A 14,110-nucleotide genomic window follows, 5' to 3' on the forward strand; every position below is an offset into this window, starting at 1 on the left:
GCTGTCCTCTTGGTCTCGAGGGGGAATCTCCCCTTTGAGGAGCAACGCCCAATGATGAAGCATGACACTCGCAAGGGTGTGTGAGGACACAAATTCCTAAAGGAGACATTCCCCCACTTTCATCAATTGGGAACCACATATAGAGACTTCTTTCTTTTCCTCCATTTCTTCCGCCAACATAACCAAATTGGTTATGGATCTTAACTTTCGGAACAGTTACTACACAGTGATTACATGTTAGTTCTTGGGAGCAACAGTACTGGACCTAGCCTTTTTGCTAAACTGCGCCCTGTCCCCCATTCTTTAGTGTCACATATAAATTACCCTGTCACGGCAGTACAATTGTTACTTGCCTCTATGTCCTACCGTTTTTTGCAGGAGCCCGTTGGCTATCAGGGAGATTGAGTTGTGCCCGAAAAAATATTTGGGCAAAGATGACGATTTGATTGTTGTGCCTATACACTTCATGGAGTACTAACCTTACTTCATATAGAAAGATGAGAGTTGCACCCGTCCGGAAATCAATTTTGGTTTTTTAAGCACCATTTATATTACTGTTGGTGTCAGAGCGTGGCTCTTCAGTGGTGTAGGTTTGCACACTGAATGATGCAAGATCTCATAATAAATGTAAAGAACCAATGGGTTTAGCAGGAATCATGAGGCGGACTTAGGATGATCAGAAAAATAAAGACAGTATTATTTATATATAGGTTCTGAGTACATGCGGTACTTTAGAAATGGCCGCCGCGGTACTCAGTAACTTCACGTGAACTGCCCATAATCTACTTCTGGGCCTTGTACTTCGGTGGGCGTTCTCTCCCGGGGCGCTTGAAATATAAATGCTCGCGTCCCATCCTCTATGAAGCGGGTCGGAGCACCAAGTGAAACAAAGACACTGCGTATGCGGTAAGGGAGAAAGAGGGTACCCTGCATAATTATCGTGAAATCGACCGTGCACGGAAGGTGAGAGGTGGCAAGCTTGGGTGACAACAGAAGGTCCAGCTAACAGGAAAGGTTTTCTGGTGTGAGGGTGACTCGGCAATGGCGGGGCAAAGGAGTAGATAGCCGCAGATCATATTCACTTCAATGGCTGTAGGCATATGAGGTTTCTACAGTTATAAAAGGAAAACTATGTGCAACAGGGAGGAATTTTTAATATATGATTCATTATGATTCTAGGTGATACTGATACAAGCAATTAAGGGAGGGACCGCAACTGTTTACCGTGTAGTCCCAGATGGTGGCGTGCAAGTACGAAGGACTACAGCAGGTACTTCATAAATGTATATTAATATGTTTATATACATTTCAGGAGAGATCTCCTCTTTTGTGTTGTTTGTGGGACTTGGGAGGCACGCAGTGACTCTTGCACTGACTGTGCTGTTGTTTTCCGCTCATTTTCTCATTGATTTCTCAGCTCAGAGGAATCTCTTTACTTTCATCTTTTTCTTCTAATTGGAAAGCTACCGGTGATGATAGTGTGGGCATACTGGTAAACATTGGTGTTGCTACCGTGAGGTGTTTACCAATCTTTCACACATTTTTTTCACAAAGTTGTGTGGTGATAAAAACTTTTTTAGCCTTGTTGAAAACTGTGGTACATGATGATGTTTAATATAAGTTATGAACAGTAGGACTTACAGGTAACTAACAATTGTATTGATGTGTCAGGGTAATTTATATCCCTGCTCCTTTGAATTATAAGATACTGTTCTGAGTAGGTCAGGTCTTGTTGAGATATATGGCTAACTAGACTGACTAGCGTGGAGGCACTTGACAGGGTTATACTCTCTCCACTCAACCCCTTAGACTTCAAACCCGCCCTGGCTCAAAGTCCAGCCTCCTTAGTCTATTTGAGTACCAGAAGTCTGCCCTGTTATTTTCTTGATAACAGACAGTTTGCTTGGGGAACATCCTGTACAACGAAACTTTAACAACGCGGTTCCATTACAACGCAGGTTTTACAACGAAAGTCGTTACAACGACTTTCGCTGGAGGGCGCTGTAGGATAGAGAATAGTTTAATTTACTATCCAATACCTTCCCTACTATCCAAGGAGACTGGAGTTGGAATAGTAAATTAAACTATTCACTATCCAGCGCCCCCCAACGCAAGTCGTTGTAACGACTTGCGTTGTAAAACTTGCGTTGTAATGGTACGTGTGGTAATAACATGCGTTGTACCATCATACATCCGTTTGCTTATGTCACACCACATCTTTTCTGCTGAAACCAGTCTCTGAGGTGTGAACTCGGAGCCTAAATTGCCTTTTCCACAAGCTAAAATACTCTCAGACCTCGAGGACTTCTGAGTTCTAAGCGGTCTATGTTCAGCACTTGTTGTCTGATAAGTGCGGCCCTTCATCACTCTATTTTCTTCACCTTTGAGAGAGTGCACTTGATATTTTTCTAATCAAATGTTTGACATTTACAAATCCTTTTGGCATCTCGTCATGGAATTTTTAGGAGGGACGTTTTATGCGTGTCTTCGACCCGAAGGTATTGGAGTGCTTTAAACTTGCACCAGCTAAATTGCATAAGTACACATTTATGTTTTTGGCAGGCACAGTGAGATTAAGTGATTTCCCAAAATGACATATTACAGCTTTTGCTGATGTAATATTATTTCATTCAATTTTATTAGAAACATAGTGTACTTTGTTTAGATGTTTGCTTACTCTATTGGTAATGCATTTTAGCACCTCTTTTTTTTTGTTTCGGTTTGGCTCAGGGCAGCAGCAGCTAGAGTTTGCCTGCCTGCTGCATTTAAAAATGGTGCTTCGACTATCACTGTGGCGTCTTAAAATTCACAGGGTTGGACTGACCTCCCTCACAGTGGCGGCTTGACTCTTCTTGAAACTTTGCTGCCAGCTTCCAGCCCACGGTGGGGGCCTGAACCCCTCACTCGATTGGCTGACAATGTTTCATCATTCTCTCTTTCATCATCTGGGAGGTCTGCACTTCATAGCCTTTGGAGCCCTGTCGACCGAGCGAGGCACCTGCAGAGTCCCTACAAACACAAAAAGCCCCACTCTGGGGCGACTGCTGTACATGGAGTCATTGTATCTTTACCCAGCCTAAGGTCCTATGCCCTCACTCTTTAAAGTGGATGTCAATGTTTAAAACGCTCCAGTGCTCATGGGTGAGAGCCCATAATGCCCGTGTGTTATAGTAATTATTTTTTTTGCAAGGTCACTCAGTCTTTCTTAATCACAGCAAAGGGTTTATTATTATAAGAGGTATTAATGGTTCATGTGGAAGTTTGAAATATGCTTGCTAACATTAGATCCTTAACCACAGCAGAGAAAAAGCAAGCGTTTGATGCAATATTATATTGTGTTTACAATGTGCAATTTGCATTTATTTAATGTTTAGCATTGCTTGCATCGACCGCCTGATTTACAAAGTGAAAATTACTTTACTATTGTCCTTTGGGCCTGCAGTCGCACACCTGCATGCCAATGACTCTGCCCCTGCCCTGCAGGCCTTTCAGAGTCGAGAGTGCTTTGAGACTGTCACAGTCACAGCCTATACGCTAGACCCGCTAGTGGGCCCAAGGGCCGCATGTGGCCCTTCTGACCTTTACATGAGGCCTCCTTCTCAACAACAGCACTGGGCTCCTGTTTTCTCAACTCAGTACTAACATTGAGAAAGAAGTTAAATAAACAGGCAAGCCTTTATTTAAAGTTTAATTGAAGTTAAAGAAAGGAAGTAACTAGGTTATCCTGCACCGCTTAACTTTAGGAACACCTTTAATTTTAGAGCCATCTTGCAGCAAAAGTGTAAAAATATGCTAAGCTCTTTTCAAAATTCAAAACGCGTATTTAATTGACACGCCGACCCATTTCACCTTAGTACATCACATTATATCAATGTATTTTGAGTAGTGTATAATGTATAAGTGTATAATGTATAAGTGATGGTTTTCAAACATAAATTTGCAAACATTCATTCTTCCCCCCACCATGACAACAATGTCAATAGTGAAATAAGATGCAAGTCAGCTGTTAAATGCACTCTTGGGCCTGGGATCCTATGAACAACATTAAAGTGTATTAAATCAAACACAGGAGAAGGTTTTGTACAATGCACATCCTGAAGTCACATATATGTCGACATCCTATTACATGTGATAATGAAGAAAAAGAATGGAAACTGAAACAAAACAATTGCCTAGCATCACCCAATTTCGTAAAGTGGCAAAGTCCAGATTATTCCCAAGTGTTCTGGTTTCACAATGTGCAGTTCAGCCACTAGATGTGTTCTTTGCTTTCCTCTACACCCACCTTACCGGCAGCACCCCCAAAACCCCCCTATCAACTGCCACTCTACTGTCATCATCACAGTCAAAACGGTTTGGCCCCTGGGAAAATGATGGGGAGTACCCATGCGTCAGGCACTGGAAATGCTGAAATGTCACTGATTCTGTCTTAGGCCAATCAGGACGTCTCCGGCCTGTCCCCCTCTAGCTGTTAATAAAAGCATCAACAACTACAAACCCACACATCCCCACTCTGGAGCGACTGCTTTACATGGAGTCACTGAGGGCCTCATTTATGAGGCCCCTTGCGCCATAGGAACTTCACTTTTTGTGACTTTCAATGGCGCAGAAGCCTGCGTGATATTTATCAGGCAGCACTAAGCCAGTTTTTTTGGCGTACTGCTGCCTGATAAATATCAGTCTCGTTAACGCAGTGTTCTGCATTAAAGAGGCGTGCAGTGGGTGTTGCTGGGGGCATTCCCAGCAACATTCATGGCCTTTTGACACTGCCCCAGATTTACGAGAAATCGTAAATCTGAGGGAGTGCCCAAAACTTACGCCTCCCCAGGGGAGGCATAAGGGAGGCGCAACGGGGAGAAATATCTATATTTCTCCTCGTTTATCCTTTTTCTATGTGTGGTGCATTCTGCAGCACACATAGAGAGAGGAAAAGCCTCTTGTGATTATTTCAGTACAGAAAGGTTTCCCTTCCTGTACAAAAATAATCATCCCCTCAACACAGGCAACCTTGCACCACGGTGCAAAGGTGCCTGCGTTGGTGCAGGCAGCCCATTGGGCGTAGGCGCAGGGGAAAAGGACAGGAATGCGCTGTATCTTATAAATACGGCGCATTCCTGCCCTTTTCTTTTGCCGTAGGGAAGCGCAGCAGGAAGGCCTGCTGCGCTTCCCTATGGCAAAACCTCATAAATTATGCCCAGAATCTTTTCCTTGCCTTTGTTTCTCCAGCCTCACACTTTAAAGTGGATGGGGCAGGTTAAATATTGTTTATGCTTTCTCTCGCATCCAGAAAACCCCCCCCCCTTTTTTTACTGAAAGTTTAATATAGCACAAACTCAACCCAAAGCCATTAACTCTACCCCTATCATAGTCTAGCCTGCTATGCCTATTGCCAGGCACTGGAAATTCTGAAATGTCACTGATTCTGCCCCATGCCCCTCTCAACATCTGCTGCCAGTCCACGTCTACCTATTAATAGAAGCATTAACAACTACAAACCCAAACAGACCCACTCTGGGGCTACTGCTTTCCATGGAGTCACTGAACCTTTACCTTGCCTCTGTTCCTCCGGCCTCACACTTTAAAGTGGATGGGGCGGGTTAAATATTGTTTATATTCTGCTTTCTCCTTCATCCAGAAAACTCTATCTTTAAAAAAAAAATGTATTTTATAAAGTACAAACTCAACCAGAAAGTATTTGAGCACTTAACATGAGAACCACTTACAATACATAAGGAGTCTGTTATTTTTGGGTAGGCACCAGGAGATTACATGTTTCCTACTATCCTTTGGGCCTGCAAGCACGCACCCCGCATGCTACTGACTCTGCCCTACAGGACATTTATAGTTGAGCCTGTCACTGTACCACTGGCTAAACACTTATAAGGTCCCAAAGGCGAGACCTATTGGCTATGTCAATGTTTGTTGTAGCGCGTGATGAGCAGGGTGTTATGACCACTTCCATCTCTCAATTTAGAAGATGCATTTTGCTTGCCTTTTCTGATTATTTATTCACTTATTCTATACTGAAACCCAAACATAAAGACACAACTGTAATTCTAAAGTGATTACCTCTGAGTTAAATTAAAAAATGAGCAATTAACATTAACAGACATTGGTTATAGTCTATATTTAATTCAGCATTTAGTCTTGCTTGGTTAGTTCATTATATATGCAGTATGAACATATTAATTGTGTTATTAATGTGTGGCTATATCAAAAATAAAAAAAATTACAATATAAAAAGTGACCCATAATTCACAATTAAAAATGTCCTTCCAAGATTAAGGGAGAGGTTGAGTTTCAGAGTTACAGTGCTGACGATGTTGTTATTGGAAGCCATATTAATTTTGAGAAGGTTCGATGACAATGTGATGATTGAGCCAATGAGTTAATAACAGGTGTCTGCTGCCAATGTACTTTTTTTGTTATTAAAGCATTGCATTCCTCTGAAGGACGCTATAGCAAAGTTAATGGAACAAAAATGTGTGTGTGCATGTCTGGGGCAGTTTGGGACGCGAGGATTTGCAGCTTTGATGAGAAAATGTAGTAAGTTATTGTTTTGCATTAAATATTGAAAGGTGTATTTTTTTATCTAAAGGTGGAATGGCCATTCTAAGTTGGCTGTCTTTAATGCAGGATTCTTTGATCAATTGTGCTCACTTAGTAGCCCTGGGTTTTGGGGGACAGCTCGGAATCAAGCATTTATGCTGCACAACAGGGCCATTTAGGACGCTTTCTGATTGCAGAGACTTAACTTTGAGATCTCCAGAAAAATAATTTTAGCCTCTAAATGTAATTGTTTCAGCCAACCTGTCCTGGCGGACTAGATTTATTGCCTTATTATGAGTTTGGAGGTGCGGGAGCGGGACCACTCCGCCAAACCCATGTTTGAACCGCCTGCCAGATCAGGAGTTTTCTCCTGTCTGGTGGGCGGTTATTTGGTGTTACCACAGTGGGCCTATACAATTTTTAGACACTGCAATGAAAACATCAAAATCAGTACCAGCATGGCATGGACTGCAGCAAACAATGCCATACATGTACTGGTGTGCATGCACTTGTTGTGTCCCCCTTTGTGCATCCACATGGTGCACAGGCACACCTCTTGGTTTCTTCACCCCCACATGTTTCATGTTGGTCGCTCCGCCATGACAAGTGTGGCAGTGAAGAAAATCATTATTTGCTCGGCAGACCTCAGTGGCCCAGCCAAGCACATTGCTGCTTCTAGACTGCCGCAACACCGCCAGGGATCACTGATCCTTGGCAGTTGCGGTGGTCCCAGGGGGCCTTAACCACCCTGGTCATAATAGGGCAGTCGGAAGATTGTTACCGTCTTGTCCCCTTGAGTCTGACGGTCCGTGGACAGCCAGACTCGTAATAAGCCACTCAAGATGACAGTAAAGTGTAAATTATAACTTATATTTCATAGATAAAATCGACAGTTAAACATAGAATGACTAAATGGCAATGCTGTAAAATGAGTCAGAAAAATAGGTGCTCTCTGTTGACATCTGTTTTAAACAAAAAAAATCTTTTGTCCTCAAATGCCATTAGATGTACCCAGAGTCTAGTTTGTTTGCTCTGCGGCCCCCCATTCGTTGAATGCTACCGCAGCAAAAGAGCTCTGATCTGAATGGATGCACTTTACACAAAGCCTCTCATATTCGGTCTGTTCAGTTCTTCTATCTGGATGACCCCTGGAACAGACCCAAGTGAAAAGTCTGTGCAAAGGCATAATCATTGGACAGATAAATCTCTGGTATCAAAGATTATCGAGACAACCCATACATGGCAACCAAAAATATTTTTTCCTCTTCCAAGTGGCCCTATACAATTTTATTGTGTACTTAATCGACTTTACCCAGTCTAGAAAAGTCGGGGGTGGGGGGATACTCTTGATCCAGCATTTACAGATTTCTCTCCGGGCGATTAAGATTAAATAGTGAGACAACTTACTTATATATCAAGATAACAACTCATAATTCGGGAAAATACCAAAAAATGCTAATATTATGCTCACCTGGATATCAAAACCAAACATGGCTTCCATACCTTCGATGACAGAACCCCAGAACAGGTGTTATATTGGGCATCTTAAAAACATATGGATATCGTCAGCTTTTTCCTGCTGACACTTCGGACAGCAGGGAATGGATCTTTTCGCAAATTTAGAAAGCTTGAGAGGGGACCAATATACTCTGTGAAGAGAGAATAGAGGATTTTTCTTTAAATTGGCAGATAATACTGTGGAGAGTAATAAATCATAAGATACTTGCAATATTTCTTCTGTGCTGGAACCCGGCAAGCACTCTCCCCACAGCTGAGATGGAAGGATGAAGTCGCCATCAGCCAAATCAATCATCATCCAGTATAGATTGTCCGTCTCTTTCTTGTTCCGCTTTTTCATTTTCAGAGCCTTCTCCAGTTCATTTGAACCGCCCAACACTGTGCCAATCGCCTGGGTCTAGCTTTTTATTTGTAAATATTTGAATTTTGATAGTTCACTATCTGTAATGTTACTTAGTTCCTACCATGATAACAAGGAACCCTCTGGGCTGACTTGAGCCCAACACTTAATCCTGGCCGATTTCAGCGGAGTTACCAGTGCATCTTTAGTCCACTCCGGTGATGCTGGGGAGTTCCAGATAGGTGTCATAGCACTATAATAGCTGATTTTTAAAAGCTTTCTGATTTTAAAGCAGGTAGTCGTTATAGCTCTTAGTGACTTCTGGTTAGCAGTCATAAAGTTCACAGAGTCCTAATAGGAAATAAAGATGTGTTGAGCAAAAATAGAAGGGGTGAAGGCAAAAGTCTGGGGGAAGACCATGAGGCTGACAGATCCAACAGACCCCTCAAACAGTACTCCAGAACGTCAACTAAAACTTTAACGCAGCTTAGTAAAATTGTGTGAGATCTTAGACTTACAGTTTAAAAAATACTGACTACGGCTAAAGAATTTTGTGGAAGTAACTTTACAAAATTTGATTTGGAAGGAATTATACAACTTAAACAAAATTCACTCTGCAAACAGCCTCTCCAATCTATATAGGATTCTCAATAAACTGAGAGTGATGTAATATTGGAAATAGAATATGACCTATCGCTTGCTTAAAACAAAGGCCAAAGATGAAGCGATTGTATCCTCCATTGGTGAGAACATAATGGAGTTTATGAAACTCAAAAGGGAGAAAGACTTGTTTCCTTCATTTACTCACTCATCACCCCAGAATAATTTTAAAACTAAAAAGGGCCACCTCATGTCTTACGAAGAGTGTTATGAAAATACAAAGACTTGCAAGAAATAGGGTACTGTCGAAAAAGTCAGGCGTGTGTCAGAAGTGCCGTGGGGCATAGAGCTGCTCCCAAATCGATGATGGTAGTGCACAGGATGGGCTACTGACCTGGTGAAGGGGACCAAAGGCCTCGAATACATAATAGACCTACTGCCTGGCTGAGTGGGTTTGTCTGGTGTGAGAAGAGGTGGAGTTCGGAGGAGTATAGAAGGAAGGCACAGGTAGCCAGGAGTCTGCAGACAGAGAGATTGGCAGACCAGTGTGTGCAGGGGAGAGAAGGCAGACAGGAAGGCAAGGAGCATGGGCACTACCAGTTGATCGGCCCGCAGGGAGGTTTCCGCCCCAGTCTGATTCAAAGGTGGTGATGGAGGTGCAAAGGTGGCAGCAGGTGCCAACCTGAGAGCAAGTGGGTCAGAGGTGGCATGGGAGAAGATGCTATTGTCTGTGGTGCAGTTAGAAGAATGTCTTGCTGATAGAGACAAGTGACCAAGGAGCTCAGATTCACAGATGGAGTAGGGAACATCCTGTGTGTAAGTAAGTGGGTAATTGGAGAGATGTGTAGAGTAATGAAGGAAAGCCACTTGGGGCCAAGTGAGATGAAAGTTGTAGAATGTCAGAAGGGAAGGATGAGTGGGGCGTGAGTGTCATATGAGTTATGAGCTTGGCAATTTCAGCATGGTGGGAGAAGAAGGGAAACACCACATTGATGGGGACCCATACAGAGAGAGATGGTGGGTCAGTAAGTGGATAGGGCACTGAGATAAGGGGAACTGTTGAGGGAGATCTACTAACCCAATGCTTTGGAGGGTACACTGGAAAGCCTGGAGCTAGATTACGGCAGGGCTGTTGACAAAGATGTTGAAGGAGAAGTTGGATGGGAAGGAAGAGAAGGGAGAAGAACATGGCACTTCTGTGAAACTACCACACATGGGAGTGTTAGACCCCTTAGGAGGTCATTAACTGTTGAATAAGCTAGCAAGGGAACGTTAGGGTGAATGACTATATTGATATATTGATATTTTCAAAGTAATACACAGAGAGACAGGGCACTAGTATGGAAGGTTCCAAGAAAGAGTAGAGGGACTTTGTGAAGTGCCCCAAAGTGCTTACCAACATAATGACCAGGACTGTGGCTTTCACTATCTATGCAAGCATCATTTGTGAGCAGTAACCAAACAGTAGGTAGTCTCTGGTCAAATACATGGATGTGCTAAGAAAAGCTAGTATAGGTTTTGGAGGTTTAGTCTGGCTACACTGTGCTAAAGAATTTAGGTTGGGGAGTAAGAAATCATGGACAGACTTGGACCATGTGCTTTGTTTGCTTTTAATGTCTCCGATGTGTCTAATGCCAACAGTTCACTTGACAAGCAGTTAACCATTTTGAATGTGCCTTTTCTTTGGTGACTCACCCTAGGAGTGGTGGGGGAAAGCAAGGTTGGGCCCAGTGGGGTCATGGTGGACCTTCAACAAAGGAGGATGCTGTTGTTGCCCCTGTAGATTCTAGCATGATATTTCAAAATGTCGGGAGGAATCCTGTCATTAGGCATTTTGGGGGAGTAGAACAGGTGGTGGAGTAGAGGCTGGGGCAGGAGACAGGTGTTGGGGAAGGACAACTACACCAGTTAACATAGAAGTAATGAAGAAGTGGCTGCAATGGTACCCAAATGAGACTACAGTAAATTTTGGGTTCATCGAGCAGGTACATCAGTATCCGTATGTGTGCGATCGGCTCCATGGCGGCATAGAACACGAGGAGCTGTGTACAATGAGTCTCTGCCTTCTATACCTCCCTTTTCACCAGCTCTGGTGAGTTGCTTAGATCACCATGGCCAGCTCGTCGGAAAGGCGCATCGTCATTGGTCATGTGATTCAAAAAGCGGCCCGGTCTCCGACTAGCTCCATTAGTCCTTTCCAACAGCACCATGGTCGAAATTTCATGGCAGAGTCCGAGAGACCACAGCAGTTGTAATTCAATATATATGTATGCATCGTATTCCGGTGGTCGGAGCGATGGCTTCCGACGATAGCGTGGCGGTCTGACCACCTCTGACAGGACTGCGGAAGCCAGTTCGACAGGCATCGCAATGAGGCCCTAAATGATTTTCCCAGAATTGTTTGCAGAATGTTAAACCTCCCCCTACAGCTCAAGCCCGGGTCCCCAGCCTCAAAGATGGCCTCTCTAGCCCTTAAACCACATCCTCTCCCATAGTCTTGTTTGGATAATGGAGTAAAACAATCCAAAAGATTAAAAAAACGTTGGAACTAATAAAAACAATGTATCTGTCAGAAGCATTGTAGGGACTAGATGGTCAGCAGCCAGTTCTTAACTTGTAGAAATATAAGTGCCAGGGACCAAGGTATTTCTCAGGAGGTCACTGTGTTTGGCACTACCCGCTGTCCCTGCCAGCGCTGTCAATACTAAGCATCACACAATCCAAAAGTGATGTTTTGGATTATTCCAAGTCACTTCAAGCTGGAAGGACAGCCTGGACCCCTGATTTTTTTTCATACTATTTTTTAAATATGTTAAACACTGCAGTGATGAACCCTGCTCAAACATAAACTGACAATGCAACCATGTGGTAGAATGCCTTAAATAAATGCTGGTGTTTAAGAATAAGTGCCGGTAACAAGCACCAGCAAAATTCAGCACTGATGGCAGCAATAAAAGCCTCGACCGACCAATGCTGCAGGACCTGAAAGCAAAACATTAGGTATTCACCATCTTGAATTCCTAGCAAGAAATACCCCACAATAATAATGACACCACGTAGTAGCTGAGTTTAAAATGGTGGCAGGAAATTATTGAATTCCAACCTAAAACTGAAGGTGAGATAATCACACAATAATTATCTGTTATTTGGAGCTAATTTATGATTAAATATATTTCATGCTGAAAACATTCAAATAGAAGATGTCCAAAAATACTATCACTCTTGACTGCAAGGCCATTCAATATTCCCCACCTGGTGCGGATTTATGGACAGAAGGTACAATGGATTCGTTAAAAGTGGTTGCAATTTGCACACATACTTTTAGCTACTCTAATAGTATTTTGCAAATCTACCAATGTATTAATAGATTGGTTTGCAAAATACTGAATCATAGTAGGTCGCATTTTGACATACCTCATGAATATTAATGAGATAGATTGCAAATTGTGACCCACTGCGATTGTCTGTCCTCACAGGGATGATGGTCTTCCGGGGGCCGCAGACCACCATGTCTGTGATTGCTTTTAAATAAAGCAGTCATTTTTCATGGATGTGTGTAAAGCAAAAAGGAGAACTTTTACAAATGACCAATGCCAACTCTTAAAGAATGTTTTTGATAACATTCACATAGAGGAAGGGGTACCTTGGGGACCCCATCATATTTCCAAATGGGATACCACCTTCTTAGAGGCATCAGTAAAATGTTAATGTTTGAGACCGGATTTCAATCACAAATTATTAATACATACCATAAAAAATTGGTATTTGGAAAAGGTGCCCTAAACATGCCTCTTCCAAATACCAATTAATTGTGGTTTCTAGAACCCATTTAGAGAATCATTAACCTGTTACCGAAAAGCTTAAATGGGTTTAGTACATTCAAAAATCACATTGATTGGTCGCAAACCCTTAGATTTACCATATTGCAGGGATTGCGAACAGTTAATGCATTAATAGCTCTGACCCTTAATGACGTGTGCTTTTTGCTTACCTCCGTGTGTTAAATAGATCAGTCCTTGCAGTCTGCCAGAGAAGTCCTCCAAACCATTTATTTGATTCTGAGGACGTCAGAAGTGTGGCTGGGTGTTCGGTTGATAGCTATTGAACCCAACAAAAATCAGACTCCACTGGGTTGTAATTTATCAAGTCCAATACAAACTCCAAATTAAGAGTTTGCCCACAATTAAGGGGAATACAATGGTGCAGTTTTGGTACACATGTCCCTGATAATTATCCGTCATTTATCGCCCATTAAATGACTGCAGGTTTGACCAGCCAAAATGTGTCAGTGAAAATAGGCAAACACGCTGTTAGCCTCCAAGTTCCTAAATGCAACATGTGCAGTAATAGAAGTGGCTACACATATCTCAATTAACCGGGACAATAGTAGTGAGGGCCTTAAACACAACTCCTTTTCATTCTTCTTTCCTACTAAACCAGTATAATCTCCCTGTGCATACCATATCTGCAGTGGTGTCCTGTGGAATGATGATTGAGTGCGTACTTTACTTGTTGTATTGTTAAGTTTTGTGATAAGACAATGTTGACTCTAACAGCGGCGGCTCCTCTGTTAAGGCGGAGGAGTGCCACCCCACTGCTCTCCGAGCAGTGAAAAAAGGAAAACAAATTATAATAAAGTAACGTTATTATAATTTTCTTTTTCACACTGTAGTGGCTCTGTTGTTTCCTGGGGGCGGAGCTGGGCACCGTGATGCAGGGGGAGGAGTGGTGGTACTCCAAGTGTGCATGACATCTTGACTGGCCCTCTTGGGCTGCCCAAAACAGTCATGCGAACTTGCCATGTTTTCCATCCAGGCTGCACTGGATGGAGCAAGCTTCGTCTGAGCTCTGAACCATGGCGCTCAGACCAATAATAAAGCTGTATTGCAGTGTTGTGAAAGGTCAGAGGGAGCTTTCTGAGCCTGGGTGCTTCCTGCTGCTGGACTACAGACAGGAACACTACATGAAGTTGAAGAGGATCATAGGAGAGTTGGCGGCAACACCTCTTAGCTAGGTAAGTTGTTTTTTTAATTTAATCTTTTTTATTTCCCCAATCTACCCCACTCTGCACCCCCGCACCCCACCACCCGAGTCCGGTAGCAC

This window comes from Lissotriton helveticus, chromosome 8 (assembly GCF_964261635.1).
Source record: "Lissotriton helveticus chromosome 8, aLisHel1.1, whole genome shotgun sequence".
Classification (NCBI taxonomy): domain Eukaryota; kingdom Metazoa; phylum Chordata; class Amphibia; order Caudata; family Salamandridae; genus Lissotriton; species Lissotriton helveticus.